The sequence below is a fragment of the Micrasema longulum genome, unplaced genomic scaffold (assembly GCF_059751315.1).
Source record: "Micrasema longulum isolate JH-2025_06_02 unplaced genomic scaffold, ASM5975131v1 h1tg002049l, whole genome shotgun sequence".
In the NCBI taxonomy this organism is placed as follows: Eukaryota; Metazoa; Arthropoda; class Insecta; order Trichoptera; family Brachycentridae; genus Micrasema; species Micrasema longulum.
Window position 1 is genome coordinate 4,672 of NW_028279217.1, and position 18,943 is coordinate 23,614.

General features: G+C 30.7%; 1 long non-coding RNA gene across 4 annotated transcripts; it reads left to right on the forward strand.

Annotated features, from left to right (window-relative positions):
• The first annotated feature begins 4,043 nt into the window (after positions 1-4,043).
• Positions 4,044-18,240, forward strand: LOC148273178 (uncharacterized). Of its 4 annotated transcripts, XR_015824650.1 has the most exons (4): positions 4,044-4,386; positions 13,883-15,244; positions 15,333-15,522; positions 16,773-18,240. It is a non-coding gene; the product is annotated as an uncharacterized LOC148273178 (long non-coding RNA). The 4 variants fall into 4 exon arrangements; XR_015824648.1 differs by lacking the exon at positions 15,333-15,522 and having other exon boundaries at positions 13,883-15,248; XR_015824651.1 differs by lacking the exon at positions 15,333-15,522.
• Positions 18,241-18,943: the final 703 nt, after the last annotated feature.

Genomic DNA, 18,943 nt, shown 5'->3' on the forward strand with positions numbered 1-18,943 from the left:
TTCATACCCTTTGCTCTCAAAAAGGTTTTCTTTTTAATTTGAAATTTATTTATTAACCCTTACGGATACTATCATTTTACAAAAAAAATAAAACATTTTATATTTATACTCTGTTATTGATAACTATATTTTTTACGCCTTTTAAAAAGTTTGTCTGAGTCTTTTATTTAGTTTTGTCTGATAGTTTATTGTAAAATTTCAGTCCACGATTTATTAGTCTCGATTGTCCTCGTTTTGTTTTAGAATGTTGTATTATTTTGGTGTTGTTCTGATATTCTTGTATTATGTTCATGTTTAGGTATTACAATTGTTTTCAAGTTTTAGTTCTTTGTCTACAATAATGTCAGTGGGTAACTTATGAATATTTTTTTTGAATTTCTTTATTTGGTGTTAGATAAGGGAGGTCGCTTCTTTTTTTCAAGTGGATTAAAGAATTTTCATTTTCGAATTAGTTGATGTGTCAATCTACAATAATTGATTTTTTATTAAAGTGAACTTCTTGCAAAAAAAAATCATATAAATATTAATGTTATAACATCATCATCAAACCCTTATCTGATCCCAATAGTGCATTGAGCATTGCATAGTTTAACAAAAAGCAGAGTCTCTAGATCACATATTATAGGAAGGTCTTATATTTTTTATTAATTGTATTCCAGTAAAATGGCTAAATAGCGCAGAGCCAATTCTATCTTAAACAGCAATATAATATTTCATTTTAATATAACAATGTATAAATAACTTACAGAATACGTATAATAAATTAATGAAAAAGTTAAAAGATAAGAACTTCCTAAAAAAATTAACTAAAGTAACATATTACAACATAGATGAAAAACATTTAAGAGAAGGTAATGTAGAAGTCTAGGCATCTACAAGGCTTATGAACTGTTATTGGCGGGTTTAAGTGGGCACTTTACACATTGTGTAACATTCACCATTCTGCCCATATTTGAACGTCTATATTACTTTAATTCTTTCATCTGTTGATGTTTGTGGAGTTAACAAGCTGAAATTTTTATTTATGTGGGTGAGATTCATCTAATTGAATTATTTCTCCTACATACTAGGCAACGCCTGAAAATTTTATTTTTCAATTTCTATACTTCTTCATGGACCAGGTGGATTTATCAACAATGTTTTGAGTTGGTCCAAATTTTTGTAGACAAGGACCGGATTCAACTCCCTGGGGAGCTGTTAACATTAACATATTACAACAGAGATGAAGAACATTTAAGAGAATGTAATATAGAAGTCTAGGTATCTACAGGGCTTATGACCTGTCATCGGCTGGTGTAAGTGGCAGTTTAACCTTTATTTATGCGAGTGAGATTCATCTTATTGAATGATTTCACCTTCATACTAGGCAACGCCTGAAAATTTACAAAAAGTCCAAAATAAAAATGAATAACTTACGTTTAAGATGTTAGTCCAAGGACTGTTTTGTCTAATTATTTCATATTTTTGTTACATTTATAAAATTAAATATTAATTTAAAGTTGACTGCCTAACTAGGGTTATTAATAAGGTAAAATAACCCAGTTTTAATACAGTTAAAATACAAAAACAGTAATAGAAAAATCAAATTAAAAACAATATTTTCAGAAAAGGGTCGTCACATTCACACATTAAAGATAAGAAAAATCTCAAAAATTCAAGTCACAAAAATATAAAATATAAATACAATTCAAGCAAGAACATGTCTCGGCCATCTTTCATCCATCATCTGCCCATCAGACTCTTCGCGACTGTTTATAATATACCTTCAGGTTTCTGGCACAAGTTGGTAACAAATATAAAAAAATAATGAGAATGTCTTCATAAATGGTATCAAATAATCTTTATTTAAAAACTTTTCAAAATATGTCACATTTTATAAATATTAAAAAAATATTAACGCCCCAGTTTTGTTTTAATTGTTGATTTGGGATGAGCTTTTGACTTGGACTTGAAAGTGAAATATCTCACAATGAGGAAAATGTAGTTATCAACTTGTACCAGAAACCCGAAGATTTATTACTGTACACAGTGCTAAATTGGTATAATACATGAAGGATTAAGTTGTTGGATGTTACTTGAAGTTCCTACCTCAGCTAGAGATTGACAGAGAAGACACGAGGTTGCTGTTTAATGCGTATTTATTACATGTCGAATAAGATACAGCACTCGGTTGTGTAGTGCGAGCGTAGCGGCGATGATGGGTTGAAGATACTGCACTTGCTGGAGCTGAGTGAACTGCACTGATCTTGTTGGGCTGATTGAACGAGCTGACTGACTGACGTTGGCTGCGTCCTCTGGTCTTTTTATAGACGACGTTCCTTTGTAGTTCATTTCTTCATGGTAGGGACGATGTGAATATACTGTAGAACGATGCCCTCTTATTTCATGTGAAATACTCAGACTTGCATTTTACGAATGTATTGGATTCGATTGAAAATGATGACATTGCATCGTCGGTCATAAGTCTATTTTGGGTGAACTAATTTAACACGTGCGTGTCATCGACTGTGAACTATGGACCCTACATACATATAAATTATTACAAAACATGAAAAAAATATACAATAAACATGGACTTAATACAAGAATTTCAGAACAATACCACATACAACATTCCAAAACAAGACAAGGACAATTGAGACTTTGTATTTTGTAAATCAGTCTAACTAAATTCTGACAAAACGGTCAGTTTTGAAAACGAGCGGCTAGATAAAGTGACTAAGCTGACTTGATGCTACCCTATTGATTTACAAGATCATCTAGCCGTAAAATGTTACCAATGTAAAACATAAATTTAGTTATTATATTTGTTCTATCTGTTTTACTCTCTTTCTGAGTGTACGTATCGAGAGCGGTCCTGTAATCGCTCAGTAGATAAATACAGACAATCGTTAAGTACACCGTCTTGGTAATTGTCAAAAGTTGTTTAAAAATCATGTTTAAGCGAGCATTTTTTACTTGAATTGGGATTCATTGGAGTTTATAATCGCTTTAAAATTGGCACTTTTTATCACAGAAGCCTATTTCCTACATCCGGAACTGACATTATACAATAAACTACCAGACACAACTAAACAAAAGATTCAAACAAACTTTTCAAAAGGCGTTAAAAACATCATTCTCAACAACAGAGTATAAATACAATTTCTTAACAGGACAAGATGTAACGATAATAGGTACAGATGCTTTTATTTATGATAGTTTAACCAATGAAAAATATTTATGTAAAACCACCTTCCCAGGAATCGAACTCGGGATCTCAAGCAGGCAGGCGCATGAAAAACTACTACACTATGAGGCGGACTTCTCTCCACTCGATTTCCTTTTACAGGATTTATATCTGAGAGCAGCTATCGAGTTGAAAACACACGTCCAGGATTCTGGTTTAATTACACATACATAACTGCATTATTAATATAATATTATTTATTTATATATCAACGGTTCAAAGAACCTTTTACAATAAAAAGTTTTACAGAAATAATCACAGCAGTGAACAATTAATTATGTAATATAGAATACTCACAACTTAGTGGAAGTAAAATTTTTTTTTTTTTAAAACTACGATATAGTAAAAAAGAAACATAACATATCTAAGATCACAAATAAAAAATAACAATTAACGTGAGAAAATCTTAATGTTCCAAATATAAATATATCAAAGTAAAGTTGAGAATAATTTAATATAAACATAAAATTACTAGTATTTAACTAGGTAATAATGAAAAAGAAAAATAATATTACAACAATACTTTATAAAAAATAAGTTTTTTGGAATAATATGAAAACTTAAATAATCTAAATAACATTTCAATTTTATCAGTTTTTTGGAAGAAGTTGCCATTTGGCAATAAATGCACCAATGTATAATTTATTTATATAAAGAAAAAAACAAAAATACATCTCCAAGAAAACAAAATTAAAATACTAATATGTTTTAAAATAAATTCATTACTTTTCTAAAAAATAACGAGTGAGATTACATCTGAATGCATTAACAGAGTTTGTAAATATAAAATATTTGTTCAAATTTATTTCCATACCTATGTATCTTGGATAAAGGTGAATGTATTTCAAAGTTGGTTCGAGAATTGTTACAAAAAATACCAATAAAATAAATCTAACATATTTTTAGATAGATTTATTTTGAAATCTTTAATTAATTACTCAGTGAAATTGACACCACCCTGTACACAATATATACAGTGTGGTTGGCCACCGAGATATCTGTTCCAGGTGTGGTAGCTAGCATAGTCCATAAGATGTTGTTCTCTGAATGGACTAAGCAGTAGTATCAGAAGCCTGACACCTTCAGCACGCTTCCCGAGTGACCCAAACACCTCGAACGGCGCACTGACACGTGAACCACTTTGTCTTCTGCATCAGGTAGTTTGTGCAAATTAATATCTAATTAACAATTAACGTCATCAAATAGTAAATCATTATGTTAAAAACAATTTTTCGTCGTCGTTTTAATCATTTTGTTGATCAAATGTAATTTTGGTGATGTTCCCGGTAGCACATTTTGCGATGCGTGGTATTTCTGATTAAGGTACTCCAAATCGACAAATCACGATGTTCAATTGGTAAAACTCTTTTAATAGATAAACAAACTTAAATTGATTTTTTTAAAAACAAATAATTACCAAAGGTCCGAATCTAGTCAGTGACAATAACATGAATCTCTCTATCCAACTTAAATAAGATTAGTAAGTTCAACGGTTTGAAAAAAAATATTTATTTGCTAATCGACTATTAAACTAAGCAAATTTTTTTTGGAAATATTTCTGTGTCGTATTATCAGCGCATGGATTTTTTATCGTTTTGTAATTTTTAAATTACTCCTCGTGTGACGTCACAAATTCTCTTCGATGAATTTTGCTGATTGATGAATTGGCTTCCCGTAAACCGGAAATCTATCACAATGCTCATTGGTTGATTCGCAAGAACTAGTATTACGTTTATTTTTATTAAAATCATTATCATAATTTTTTTGACGGATTCTCAAGAAACCTCACCGTTCAATTTAATGCTTTAATTTTTACCGCGCGTAAGAAAATATTTTTTTGTATCCAATTTCCCGTAGTAATGATCTTCCTCGTTTTGTGATAAAATTATTCAACGAATGTGAATGACAAATAAAACATTTAATTATTGCATTTTTCCATGATTTATTTGTTGCACAAAAAAGCTAAGAAATTCTCCCTATGAACACCAATTAGTTTATAATAATAATTTTACTAAAATGAGATCAGTCAAAGAGATGTCGTCGTTGTCAAAATAATAATTGTCAAAATAAAGCTAGGGTTTCCTAGGACAGCGGTGCCCGTATTTTAACGGCCGTAGTGAACGGTGATGCAGTGGACAGCCGTCGTAAAGGTGATTAGAGAGTGGTTTCCTAGGAAAACGGTGTTAAATGGTGTTGATAACACCGTTTTCCTAGAAAATCACACTCTAGTCACCTTTACGACGGCTGTCCACTGCATCACCGTTCACTACGGCCGTAAAAATACGGGCACCGCTGTCCTAGGAAACCCTAGCTTAATTCTTAAGGCGTAAGATTTTTTATGTCAAATATGCAACTAGTCATTATTATGAGCTGTAATTAAAACGATTCGGGAGTACCATGTTTAAAAATCCTAAAACCTATTTGAGATTTTGATGAACATGCAGTTTTATGAACCGGTGTGCTCAGTTACCTTTTAATTATTTATTATGGCTTTCATTTATTATGGCATTCATTTATTATGTCGTTTACCATTCTTAGTAATATTAGCTAGAAACATACTATTTACAAATTAAGAAAAATGGAAGTTAAGTAGTTAAAAACACCAATATTCTCATTAAAAATCACATATTAGTGAGTTCCTACAGGTAATTAATATATCTACGAGCATAGAATTAAGAGTAGTCCAGAAACCGCATACGCACATCAAATAGAAGGCGACTAAACTACTCATAAATTAGTAGGTTTACATTTTGACCCATTATTTTCTTTGTAGACGTCGCTCAGTACGCAACTCCTGATTTGAATTCAACTATGCCGTGTTGTGTCCTTTTAAAGTGTAGAGAAACTGCTAGGATCTTAAAGAAACAGAATAGAATCACATTTCATGTGTAATTAGCAAACGAATGTTTAAGTAGCAAATGCATTACATAAAAATTGAATTATTTTACCATCTGTCAGATTGTCAAAGAAACAGAATGAACATTTCGTTAGTGTTGCCAGGCTAGTATTTTTTTTTACTCTTCTTTGCTCATCTTATAAGAAAAATAACGAAAATTGGACCTCGGATTAAACAACTCTGGTGCGAAAATTTGACAGACAAAATCTTCAAAATATCAAATATTATTTAACATGATATAAAAATATATGTTTTATGTAAAATAAAATCTGTTTTAAATTTTAAGTTTAATTATATTAATTCAATTACTCTTATAGACCCTTTACTTATCTACTCTGTTGTGTCAATCAATATTTCCGCGTGCACAATAAAATTTTAGAGAAATTGACAGATTGCTTTTTTTTTACTTTACATTTGTGTTATGATTATTTTTTGGATTGATTCATTTCTTTACAATTTCTTAATTTCTACGTATTAATAATTTTAACTGACATTTGATACATTTTTGAAAAATGCAGCACTGTTGTTAAATAGCTTAGAGTTTGACATTTCCAAAAAGAATTCTTTATTTGAAAAAATCAATTATTTTATGTTTTGGAATTCAACCATAAACAAGTACCCAAATACCAAATTAAATTCAATATCAGATTTTTTTAATTCAATCATAAACAAGTACCCAGGTACCTACTTATCAATGAAAAGCATTTTGCCTTTTATCCGGACAGTTTTTGCACGCTTTCACGCCACAGTCATTTTTCTTTTCTTTGGGTTTCAAATTAAATATCAAGGTCACGTCAAAACCCGACTGGTTAAAGAATGACTAAATTCGTAATGAGCATGAGTTGAGTTTTATAAACGGCCAGAACACCCGAGTTAAGATGTGAAAAGGCCATGAAAAAACGAAACGAAGAGTTTTATAATTTTAAAATGCTCATGGTAAAACGCAGTTTGACTTCTCCTCATTAATACGTATTCTCGTATTTTCTCCATGGGTTATGGCACTAGAGTAGTGATTTTTGCACGATTTTGATTTGAGCACAACAAGGCATCTTAGCCAATCACATGAGATACGTGTGTCCTTAGTTACGAAAAAACGTTTGTTCAACCAGCTAATAGCAGGCAAGCCAACGTTCGGGCACGATAACGTCTGTCGAGTCCGCTAGTTTTAAATAAATGTGATCTAAAACAGCCGTGACCTGATCTTAACCTGCATATTGTTACTTTTGTAATTTAGACCTTGAGAGAGATGTTCCTACATACCACGGTTTTTTTAAAATATCTGACTGTATTGAAGCGTAAAATGATATTTTTACCAATTTAGATTCTTTCCACTGCTCTTTTTTACAGTTTCGTACAAATCAGATGCCATTACACGATCTTACTTAATCTTTCCACTGACACAAGCCTGTTTTGCAATTGAATTAACTTTTTCATTGCCTTTTATACCCACGTGACAAGGGATCCATGTCAGTATAACTTAAAAATTATCTTGTAAGCCTTTGCATTGCTTCAAAAGTAACGTTCCTACTAGTGAAGTGTCGACTCTACAAATTTAAGACCACATTATGTAATGGTAATATGTTATAGTCACACGTTTTATGTTACATAAATATGTGGAATATTGTTCATTGTTCAAGTTATTCAAGTGTTTTTATGATCGAAAACAAATAGATGTTTTAGGTCGTCTGACAAAGGCGCCCTAAAGTCAACAGTCTCGCTTCTGCGTGTCTTTTTGGACAAAATCTTGCTTTTACTTTATAAAACGGTTCCAGTTTGATAATGTTTCGTTGTTTGTGTCGGTAAATACGGTTTTATTCTGGAGTAGTGAGAATGCAGCGCAATGGAAACAGCTGAACAAACTACTCGGAATAAAGAGCGGGCAATAAATCAAGAATTTACAATTTATTGTTTGCTTTATTATGAGCATAAAAGATGGCCTCTTCCATCTTGATCGACTCGTTATATCTCTTGTACGAATATCTCTAACTTATACACGTACTTGCGTGTAAAATTTCCATTTGTTTTCTCTATTTGATCGAATTTTTATTTGAAAGTAATCGTAACATTAAATACTTAGTTATTTACTATTTACCCGAGCAAGCTACAAACCACGAGGTGGACAATTGAATTTTTCTGTTGGTTGATTTTAGAAACATGCGCATGGCGAAAATGTTTCGTTCTTTTCTTCTTCGATCTCGTATTGCTTTTCTGAATATTACAAATGAAACCGATTTCACCCTCACCTTTGGCCCACTAGCGTGTAGTGGCGAGCGGTGATTTTTTTATAGGTAATCTACAAAAAATATGAATACATTTTTACCTACGTATAGGTGCATATAAGTAATGTGTAAATGACTATTTTTTGTGGTTTTTTGAACTAATCTCTCTGTTTTAGCTGTTGACAACGGAAGTATAAAAAAATATAAATATTGGAAATTTATTTATTAACTCTGATGGATTACATTAAATTAAGATTTTTTTATTTTTTTGTATTCATATTCATATTCTTTTGGTAGTAAAAATATTTTTTCATTTTCGATCGGGTTGTTTTCCCGTGTCTAGCGTTGTGGAATCACGGATCAGATGTCCGAAGTTCAAACCCACTCTACCTTAATTTGATTTCTATTTTCTAATCGTGAGTTATTTACAACTCGTTGAAAATGGCCACCAAAATTAAAATATTTGGATAAATTATAAGAATGCTAATTTTTCTTTTTTTTTTTTTTTTGTAATAGTTGTCTGAGTCTTTTGTTTAGAATAACCTGGTAGTTTGTTGTGTAATTTCAGTCCCTGGTTTGTTAACCTTACTGTCTTTGTCCCGTTTTAGAATGTTGTGTGTCATATAGTTCTGATATTTTCGTATTGCGTCCATGTTTAATACCTTTTTTAAAAAAGTTTTAGTTCTTTGTCAACATTAAATCAGTGGCTAATTTATAAATAAATTTTTAGGTTTCTAGTTGAAAAAGTTCAGTACCTAACCATTAATTATTGTTTAGTTTGTTACAAAGAGTTATTTAGTTGCTGGAAGAGGTTATACACTAACGTTAATATTTTATTTTGTAGTCAGTTTATGTCATTTAGATTTAAAATTTCCATGGTTGTTGCGTAATATAACCTATTTATCTAATGTTAGTAGCCTCTGATTTTACATAGGCTTCTAACATTAGATTTTTTTCCATTTCTCGAACAAAATTTTTGATTTAAAATTTTTTTTTTTGATAATGTCGCGTCTTTCCTAGTTAAATTATTGGTATGAATTGTCCATGTTAATTCGCTGTCATTTAATTTATTGGTTTATTTTTATCTTATTATTATCTTCAAATCCACTTTAAAATGAATTATTTATTATTAACTTCTCGATATACATATATTATGTAGCTATATTCTAATTTTTTTTAATACAGCGCTTGAAAAAAAGTTTAACACATTATAGTAAAATAGGCCTTAGAAAATCATGTTGGAAATTTTCCAAATAGATAATCTTCAAATAATATCTGTAATATGCAAGCTTACTTAAGGAGGAAAGAACAGCTACTGAATTTTGAAAATTTAAATCAAGTCGAAATATGTAGACATAAGCTGAAGTAATCTCCTATTTTCTTCATTCACTTGGAATAGGTTATTTAGAGACAAGGGCTGGAATTCAACCCCCTAGAGAGCTATTAATATAAACAAAACGGTGAATGTTACACAGTTTGTAAGGTAGTCACTTAAACCAGGCAATGACAGGTCATAAGCCCTGTATATGCCTAGACTTCCATATTCTCTTCTCTAAAACATTCTTCATTTCTGTTGTTAAAGCGTCATAAAAACACTTTTATTATTTTATTTAAAGAACATTTTTTTACCACTTTTGGCTTTGATCACACTGTTTATTCGTATTGATATGGATTTGTGGAGTTGATATCAAATTTCTAACGAAAATTCTTTGACTTTATATTTATAATTCATCTGTACGTAAGATGTCATTGAACTCCTTCTAAACGGCTTGATCGATTTACGTGTGGTTTTCAGAGAAATATAGATCTTCGCGCTGTGCGTGTTCGTAGATATTAAAATCTTCAAAAATGTGTAAAAATGAAGTAAAGAGCATAAATGTTTTATTCATCGATCTACCAGGGATGCATTCGAGGATAATACATTTACAAAAAACTGGAATTATGTTGTTTTTTTGTGTATAAAAAAAGTTTGTTTTTGAATGTTTAGAAACAGCATTTGTTTTTTGTGGGTTTCAATCAGATTCTTTCCTTAAATTCTTTATAATTTCTACCAATTTTTTTCTTTTTACTGAATTTTTGGTGATACTAAAATAATACTAAAATAATGTTAAATTTAATAAATTTTACACCCCTCTGCTGATGAGAAGACCGGAGTTTGACGTTTGCAAAAATAATGCCATATTTGAAAAAATATTTATTTATGTTTTGGAATTCAACCATAAACAAGTACCTACATAAATTTAATATTTAAATATTAACAATTTTTCATTTTCGAATTTAATCACAAACAAGTACCTAGGTACCTACTTATCAATGAAAAGTCTTTTTCTAAGGCAAGCCAACGTTTGGGCAGAACAACGTCAATAATATAAAGTTTTTGAACTCCTGGACCGATTTCGGAGTTGTTTCCTAATGTTGCCCAATCTTGCCTAAAGATTTTTAATTATGTCTAAATCTAGACTGTTTGCTCGCCACGAAAGGGAATTAAGACCTAACGGTTCTTGCAGCGATACCTGAAGAATAATAACAGCTAAAGGAGTCTAAAAATGACAAATAAAATTCGATAAAGCATCAAAACGCATTAAAAAAATTGCACCCTCGCAGAACGAGCCCGACGGCAAGGCGCAGAATCATAGTAAAATACTGGGTCATCAATTTCTCGAGTAATGTATTCAATTATTGGCCCAACCCTCTTCAGAATATTCAAAAATATTTTTTTTAGCTTTCACTGATTTCTGCTGAAGTCATTGAAGCCACTGAGTGCTGAAAAATATAAATGAATTAATATTTGAATGTGCCAGGGAAAAACGGAAAAAAAATATAGTTGTATTTTTTTTACGTTCGTCGACTTTTGATGTTGCGAGGACTTTGTAATTGAATATTATTTTTAATATTAGTTTGTAAAATTTACTAGATTAAAATTTTGAATACGTTTTCTATTATACAACGATTCAAGCTGTTCGTGTTTCTGTGTAATTCTTTTTTTTTATAAGAATTTTTTTTTAATTACCTACCATTTGTGCTTTTCTGCTAAATGTGTTTTATTCGTTGGAATATCATTGGATTGTGATGAAATCGGGTATTTGATTTTTTAAATATTTAATTCTTAAGAAAGCTTATATAACTTATTATATTAACTAATAGTTACGCATTCATTTATTACATTATATCTTTTTACATCATCTTGCAGTAAAGACAACATTTATTTTTAAATTCATTCAAACTCTTTTCATTCTTTATACATTCAGGCATCTTTTCATATATTTTGAAACCTTTTTACAAAATGCAATTTTCGGATTCTGTTTTTTTTTAATGGCAGCATTATTCTTTTTTCATTTCTAGGAATTTACTTTAGATTTTTTTATTTAGCATTATCTTATGAATGAAGTATTTGGGCATTGATTGTTAAAAAAATTAATTATAAAAAAATATATCAGTCCCTTTTTTATTCTTATCCAATTGGGGTTTTCTCGCATTTTTTTTTTATTTTACTAGATCTACCAAGTACTTCCAATTCATTTAAATTTGCGTTATTGGCTTAAAAGAAAACAGTAGAGCAGTAATCTATATGAGAAATAATTAAAGTATGTAAAGACGTAGTTATTTTAATTTGATAACAATGCCTTACATTTTGATGATAAGTAAATCAATAGAATTTCTTATCGAGTTCACGCTAGCAAATACCTACTACAAGTATCTACATTTTGGGCATGGTTTATATTCATAAATCGTTCAAGTTGCAAATTTATTATTGCAATTTATGTAAGTGCGAATATAATTTGGTAGCCTTTTGAACCGAATATTTTGACTTCTTTGCTCTTTCGCAATAATTGTTAAGTTGAACTGTTATTATTTTACAGAGATTATTTCTCTCGTATCTAATACGACTTTTTACAGTTTTCTATTTTTAAATATTTTTTTTTTATTTCAACTTCATTTTTTTTTTTCGTGGTTTAAAAAACTACAGTCGCGATCCTCACATATTTATTTATTTATTTGTACATCAACGGTTCAAAGAACCTTTTACAATAAAAAGTGTTACAAAAACAATCATAGCATTGAACAATTTATTATAGTAACACATTATATGAAATGCATTAGGATAATTAAAACGAAACAATTTATCGAAAATAAACTTTAAAAAAAACAACAAAAAAGTAGAAAAGAAGCAAAACATATATAAAATGACAAATAAAAGATAACTATTAACATTAGAAAATCTTATGTTTTAAATATAAATATAACAAAGTCAAGTTGAGAAAAATTTAATATAAAAAAAATAACTAGGAAATAATGAAAAAGAAAAAAAATACAATAACACTTTATAAATAAGAAGTTTTTTAGAGCAATATAAAAACTTAAAATATCTAAATAACATCTTTATTTTATCAGTTGGTAGAAAGAAGTTAATGTAATAAATCCACCAATGTACATTTTATATTATCTCAAATACCTTAAAATAAATAAATAAACAAAAATACGTATCCAAGAAAACAAAGTTAAATTTCATAATTTTTTTTAATAATAAATTTATTACTATTTTAAAAAATAACGAGGGAGATTACATTTTAATGCATTAACAGAGTTTGTATTGAAAATATCAAATATTTGTTCAAACTTATTTCCATACGTATGTATCCTGGATATAGATGAATGCATTTCGAAGTTGGTTCCAGAATTGCTACATAAAAATATTTCTTTACTAATGAGGTTTGATGAAGTTTTACGGGATAGAGTGGGATTAATAGCCTATGTTTTAAACAACATATTTTTTACAACTTATTACATCTATATGTTTAATCAAGCACAAACAATAATAAGAACGCATCTTTTCGCGGTGTCCAAAATTTTTAGAATTTTTTTTTTTTTGAAATCCATACCTATATTTGCTCACTTTAAACTACAAGGAAAATGCTGGAGCCTTAATTGCATATAATAATCTTACTTTGCATATTTCATTTTTTAATACATTTACATGTTTTTTTTCTTGTTTTAAAGAAAAAAAGGTTACTTTGGGATCACTTAACAACAGAAAACTATTTTTTCTTATTTTTGAGTTTTATCATTATTATTATAAACTTTTATATTTTTATGTTTACAAATAAAGTTACACAAAGTAACTTTACAGAAGTATGATTTTCTTTCTTTGTATTTAGTAATATATAGAAAACTAGAATTTTCCCAACGGTTTTTTTCTTTTTCTTAGGGAATAACCCGCTTATCCTGTATTTAAAGGCTTTTTAGCGTGCCAGCTGGTGAGAAAGAGTGGATATGATAGAAGGTTATGAAAAATACACCACAACACCCAGCCCAGTTGAGAGAAAAATATTTCTTGATATTTTTCCATGCAACTGGCGGTAATCGAACCCGCGACGCCTGTTTCACAGTTGTCGTCTAACCAACTGCGCCACGGCGCCTGCCAAACGTTGTCAACGTTGTGTTTTTGTTTCAATAGCTGTTGTTTTCATGAAGTAAATAAATCAGTAAATCTAATTTTACTATACACAAATCTTTGAATACATTATTTTTCTCTTACAGATCTTTAACTCCAGTCGAAAACATCACTGCAATTCGATAATGTTCGATAATTTTTTGTACTATAAAGTGAAAGCAATAAAGAGCTACCTACATTAGACACAATATTTTACTTTCACATATCTGCAACTTCAGCCTCGCAGGACTTTGGATGAGGCTTGATGAACCTCCACAGGATGAAGTGGGGGCATTAAACTGCTATATTTATCTAATATATATATATATATATAAATACTATTTTTACTAATTCATAATAAAATAAACACATTATTGTAAGACGTCACTCCGCATTACAGAACCAGAAACGTTAAAGTAAATATAAATACAGGGTGTTCATTAATCCTTCTCACATCCGAAACTACGATAATCAGTATGAGTAAGAAGACAAATTGGCGCAAAAATAAATTTAAGAACGAATATTTTTTTAAAAAATAAAACATCAAAAAAAGCAAATGGTTATTTGCCTCTGCAAGGGAAAAACGAGAAGGGGGAGGGGGAGTCTGATACACTGCTGACCACGCGGCCACGCCCCCCTCGCTTCCCGCAAAAATAAGCAACCATTGTTTTTTTTTTATATTTAGTTTTTAAAAAAATCTGCGTTCTAAATATTTTTTTTAATATGCTAATATGTCTTATTTGCCCAAACTGATCATCGTGGTTTCGGATGTGACATGGTTTAAATGTGACAGCGCTGTATATATTAAAGTAAAATATATTTTTTATTTAGTTGTAGTACTCGTATTACAGGTAAATAAACTTTAGTTGAGGCCACGCACACAACGTCATTTGCTTTTTCTATATACAATTCTGAAAGGTACAAGTGTGGGTTTATTAAACACGTAGGCCCAATAACCACGAATCATCTAAATCCACACATTCGAAGGACAGCCGCAGAAGCAGAGAGGTACAAACAAACCTACGATCCTAGGCATCCCTTCACCACCATCAACCGACGGCCTTGAGTCTGAGATCTAGAAACAGTTTTATCAAAGCCACCTCCCCTGTGCACCTCGCAACAGCGGAGAGAAGAACTATGGCAACAGGATCTTGGAGCGAGACCGTGGATGGATCCAAATGAGGGTATCTAAGGAGGTGAACACCTACCATACTCTCTACGAATCGCCCTCAATAGACTACGGATGGATGTAACACTATGTAAAAAATATCTCCAAAAGTGGGGGTACCTCTCTGGTGATAATATATAGTTTGATTGCGGCGCAACCCAGGACGACAGCCACCTATTGACATGCCCGCTCATGGAGGAAGGCTGCACTCCTAGGGATCAAGTTGTGGCAAACGACAAGGCGATATCTGTCATCGCATATTGGAGTTGCAGGATATAATCCAACCGGATACGCTAAGTAAGTAAGTATCCGAATCCACACTGCACGCTAAAATTAGGGTGGATTAACATTTATTATATTATGTTGTATTTATCTAAAATTTATTCAAGGGCCACTCAAGTGAAAATCCGGCAAAAGGAAATCAAGGAAAGATTAGTCACCTTATTGCGTCTGTCTGACATTAAATAAATAAATGTAATTTAAAAAATACTTAGAACATTATAAATATCAACCCACCTTAGGTTATATTATTGTGCCGTGTGGATTTTTACCGCTGTGTGAAATGGGCCGTATTTACAGGTATGATTTATGACATCATTAGAGTTAACCTTACTCAGGTATAGAATGATATTTTAATTTATTGTGAAATACATTTTCTCATATTTTTTTCGTATTTTTTACTGAGAGATTATTGGTTAATAATATTTTATGTATTTTAGTGTGTGCATTTAAAATATAACATCATAAATATAAAACATAGTTTAAAAAAAAAAAAACTAAATCTTATTGCCGAAAATACTATTCGAATTAAATTTTACAAAACTTGCCTTTAGACCTGACAGTGAAAAAAATAAATTAAAAACAATTCATTCAATCACCAATTTATTAAAAAACAATAAAGTAAAAAACGATTTTATTAATACATTTCTGTGAACATTCATTATTGTAAATAATGGAATATTTTAGGAATTATTTTCGAGTATTGCCTGCATATTAACCCTAGTGATAGAAATTACTTTGTAGACGTGCTGACCGAATTCTAAGAAAGCTTTTATGTCAAATAAATATTTTCTGTCATCAAAATAAGTTACAGATAATTAATGTTACAATTAGTCTTTATTGTACTAATGAATTTAATAAGCACTTAAAAGCTAAAGCGTTTAAAGCATGAAAAATAGTAATAATTATATATTTTTATAATACATTTACTACGACGCGCTATTAAATAAAATTACATTGCTATAAACCGTCCGGGTCTTGGTAATCTCCGTTAATTTTATAATGCTTTTCTCAATTTTGAAAAAATAGGTTATTGAAAATACAGAATATTGTTCATAGGAATACATAATAAAATATTTCCATATTAACACGAAACATTGCTATGAATAATCACTTTGAATAAATATTTCACCTTTACCTCATGCACGGCAACCAAACGCGTAAACCAATATACTATAAGTTGGACATATTCCTTATTTTTTTAAAAGGAATAAGGCGTGTCAGCAGGTAGGAAAGAGGGGATATGGAAGGAAGCAATGAAAAATACACCACATCACCTAGACTAATTGAGAAAAAAATCTTTCTTGGGTTTCTTTCTGGCAACTGGCGGGAATCGAACCCGCGATACCCGTCTCACAGTAAGCCGTCTAACCAACTTCACCACGGCGCCTGTCCATTAACGGATAAATACGTTAAAAAAATAATATTATAATGAATGATAATAATTAAATAAAATATATTTATACAGTAAAGTAACACTCAAATTTTACATTTCTGCGAGTACTGTGATTGTTAAAAAAATAAAAAATCACAATATTTTACTTTTACAGATCTACAACTAAAGGACTTTGGGTGAAGTTTGATGAAGCTCCCCACGATAAAATGATGACAATAAATATTTACATTTGCATATCTACAACTTCAACCTTGCAGGACTTTGGATGAAGTAAAAGCAATAAAGTCACAATATTTTACATTCACAGATCTACGCTTCAACCTCTCAGGACTTTGGATGAAGTTTGATGAACCACCACACGATGAAGTGAAAGCAATAAAGAGCCTACGGCCGCAATGTTTTACATTCACAGATCTACGTTTCAGCCTTTCAGGACTTTGGATGAAGTTTGATGAACCACCGCACGATGAAGTGAAAGCAATAAAGAGCCTAAGGCCACAATGTTTAGGCGATGTTGGTTTGTGACCGTCACTAACGGGCAGTGTTGTGTCAGATTTGCCTGTTTTGGCGTTCGCAAAATGAACTCGCTTTAACCGATCTCAACTTTGCTATTTCTCCATCTACTCGCCTGCATCTACCAATCATCAATCATCAATCTATGATGTCCACATGCATCATTTATTTGTATTTTTAAAAATAATTATTATTTATATTTATTTTGTTGGGTAAACTAACAGTATGTACATAAATATTGTCAATTTCTTTGTTTATTATTATTTAAGAACGAATATGGAAATGAAAAAAAATACATCAAAATCGTTGACAAAATTGTTCTGTATACATAATATAAAAATAATTGTAACGTAAATTGTAAAAATAGTCGATGTACATTTTCCACGGGGAATTATATTTTTACCATAGAATTATAATATACAAGAAGGCGCGTAGAATCATCGTTGCACACATTGCACTGTGTCCAAGAGTCTGATATCCCACCTGTGCGCATGCGTGAAGTGGCAGCGTAATGTTACCAGACCATAAACTATATATATTATCATAACACAAAAATAAGATAATTTTCTGTAATGTTATGTTACGTTTTACCAAAAAAAAAATTTTACTTACTGGACTAAAAAATCGACTACCCTGGCAGTACTAACAAATGTGTTTATATGCTGGCTCTTGGACAAGGCACAGTGCCCTTGAAAATATAATATTATTTCTTAATTATTTTCTGTATTTTTTTTACAATAAATATAGATTATTGTACTTGTGGGAGATATAGTGATTAGTGATAGCGAGGTGGTCCATTCTTGTTCGAAAAAAAAAAAAAAATTTGAGCTCGTGATCATATATCGCCTTGCAGTCGCTTCTTGCTGTGTTGCCTACGGGAGCAATACCCTACCGATACCACAAGCATTTTGGAACGGGTTTACCTACATAGATAGATACAACAAAAACAAATATGTAAAAATATACAATCTATAGTACATTGTACTACACTATTTGGGATAATGGATAAATACTTTATTTCATGTATACATTGTATATTATATGAGGTGCTATTTCAATGTAATTTTTTATGAATGCCAAATAAAAATTAAAATAAATTTATAATACATGTTTTCTTATATATTTTTTATTAATTCTTTTCAAATTACATTTGTTTACAAATTCGTGAACTTATTATTCTTAGTTGTGAGGGTCAGTGCTATGCAAGCTCCTGACGTCACTGCGACCTGTGAGGATCTATTGTGACAGGTTCCCGTGAATAGTTCTCGCCCTCCAAGCCCAGGTCTATAAAGAGCCTGACTGCTGCGTGGAAAGCGAGAGTTTAGATCTTGCTTAATCTTCCCTTCCAAGCCCAGATCCGTAAAGTATCGGGTTATTAGGTAAGGGACGAGCTCTTTAACATCCTCAAGTTTAACCAGTTGTCCCTCGAAGATGAGGCTCCTTTTATAATGTAAAGCATCACATTCACATATAATGCGGATAAGTGTTTCCTCATCTGCACTGCAGAACCTACATCTAGAAGTTTCGGAAAGGTTCATTCTAGGACGTTTAATCTGCTGTACCATGTTAAGCCATAATAATTGGAAAGAACAAATTGACATTGACAGATTATAAGGCTTTTACAAGCATTTACATGCTTTGACTTCCATATTCCCTTTTTTAAGGTATTCTCCTTCCCTGTTGTAATTTGTTAATTAAGAAGAAGAAAAAATACACCATAAAATAAATTAAATTACTATAGCATATGAAACAATAAAATAACAATCCAGAAAAATATATCGAATTCGAAAAAACAAGAAAGAATAACAATAA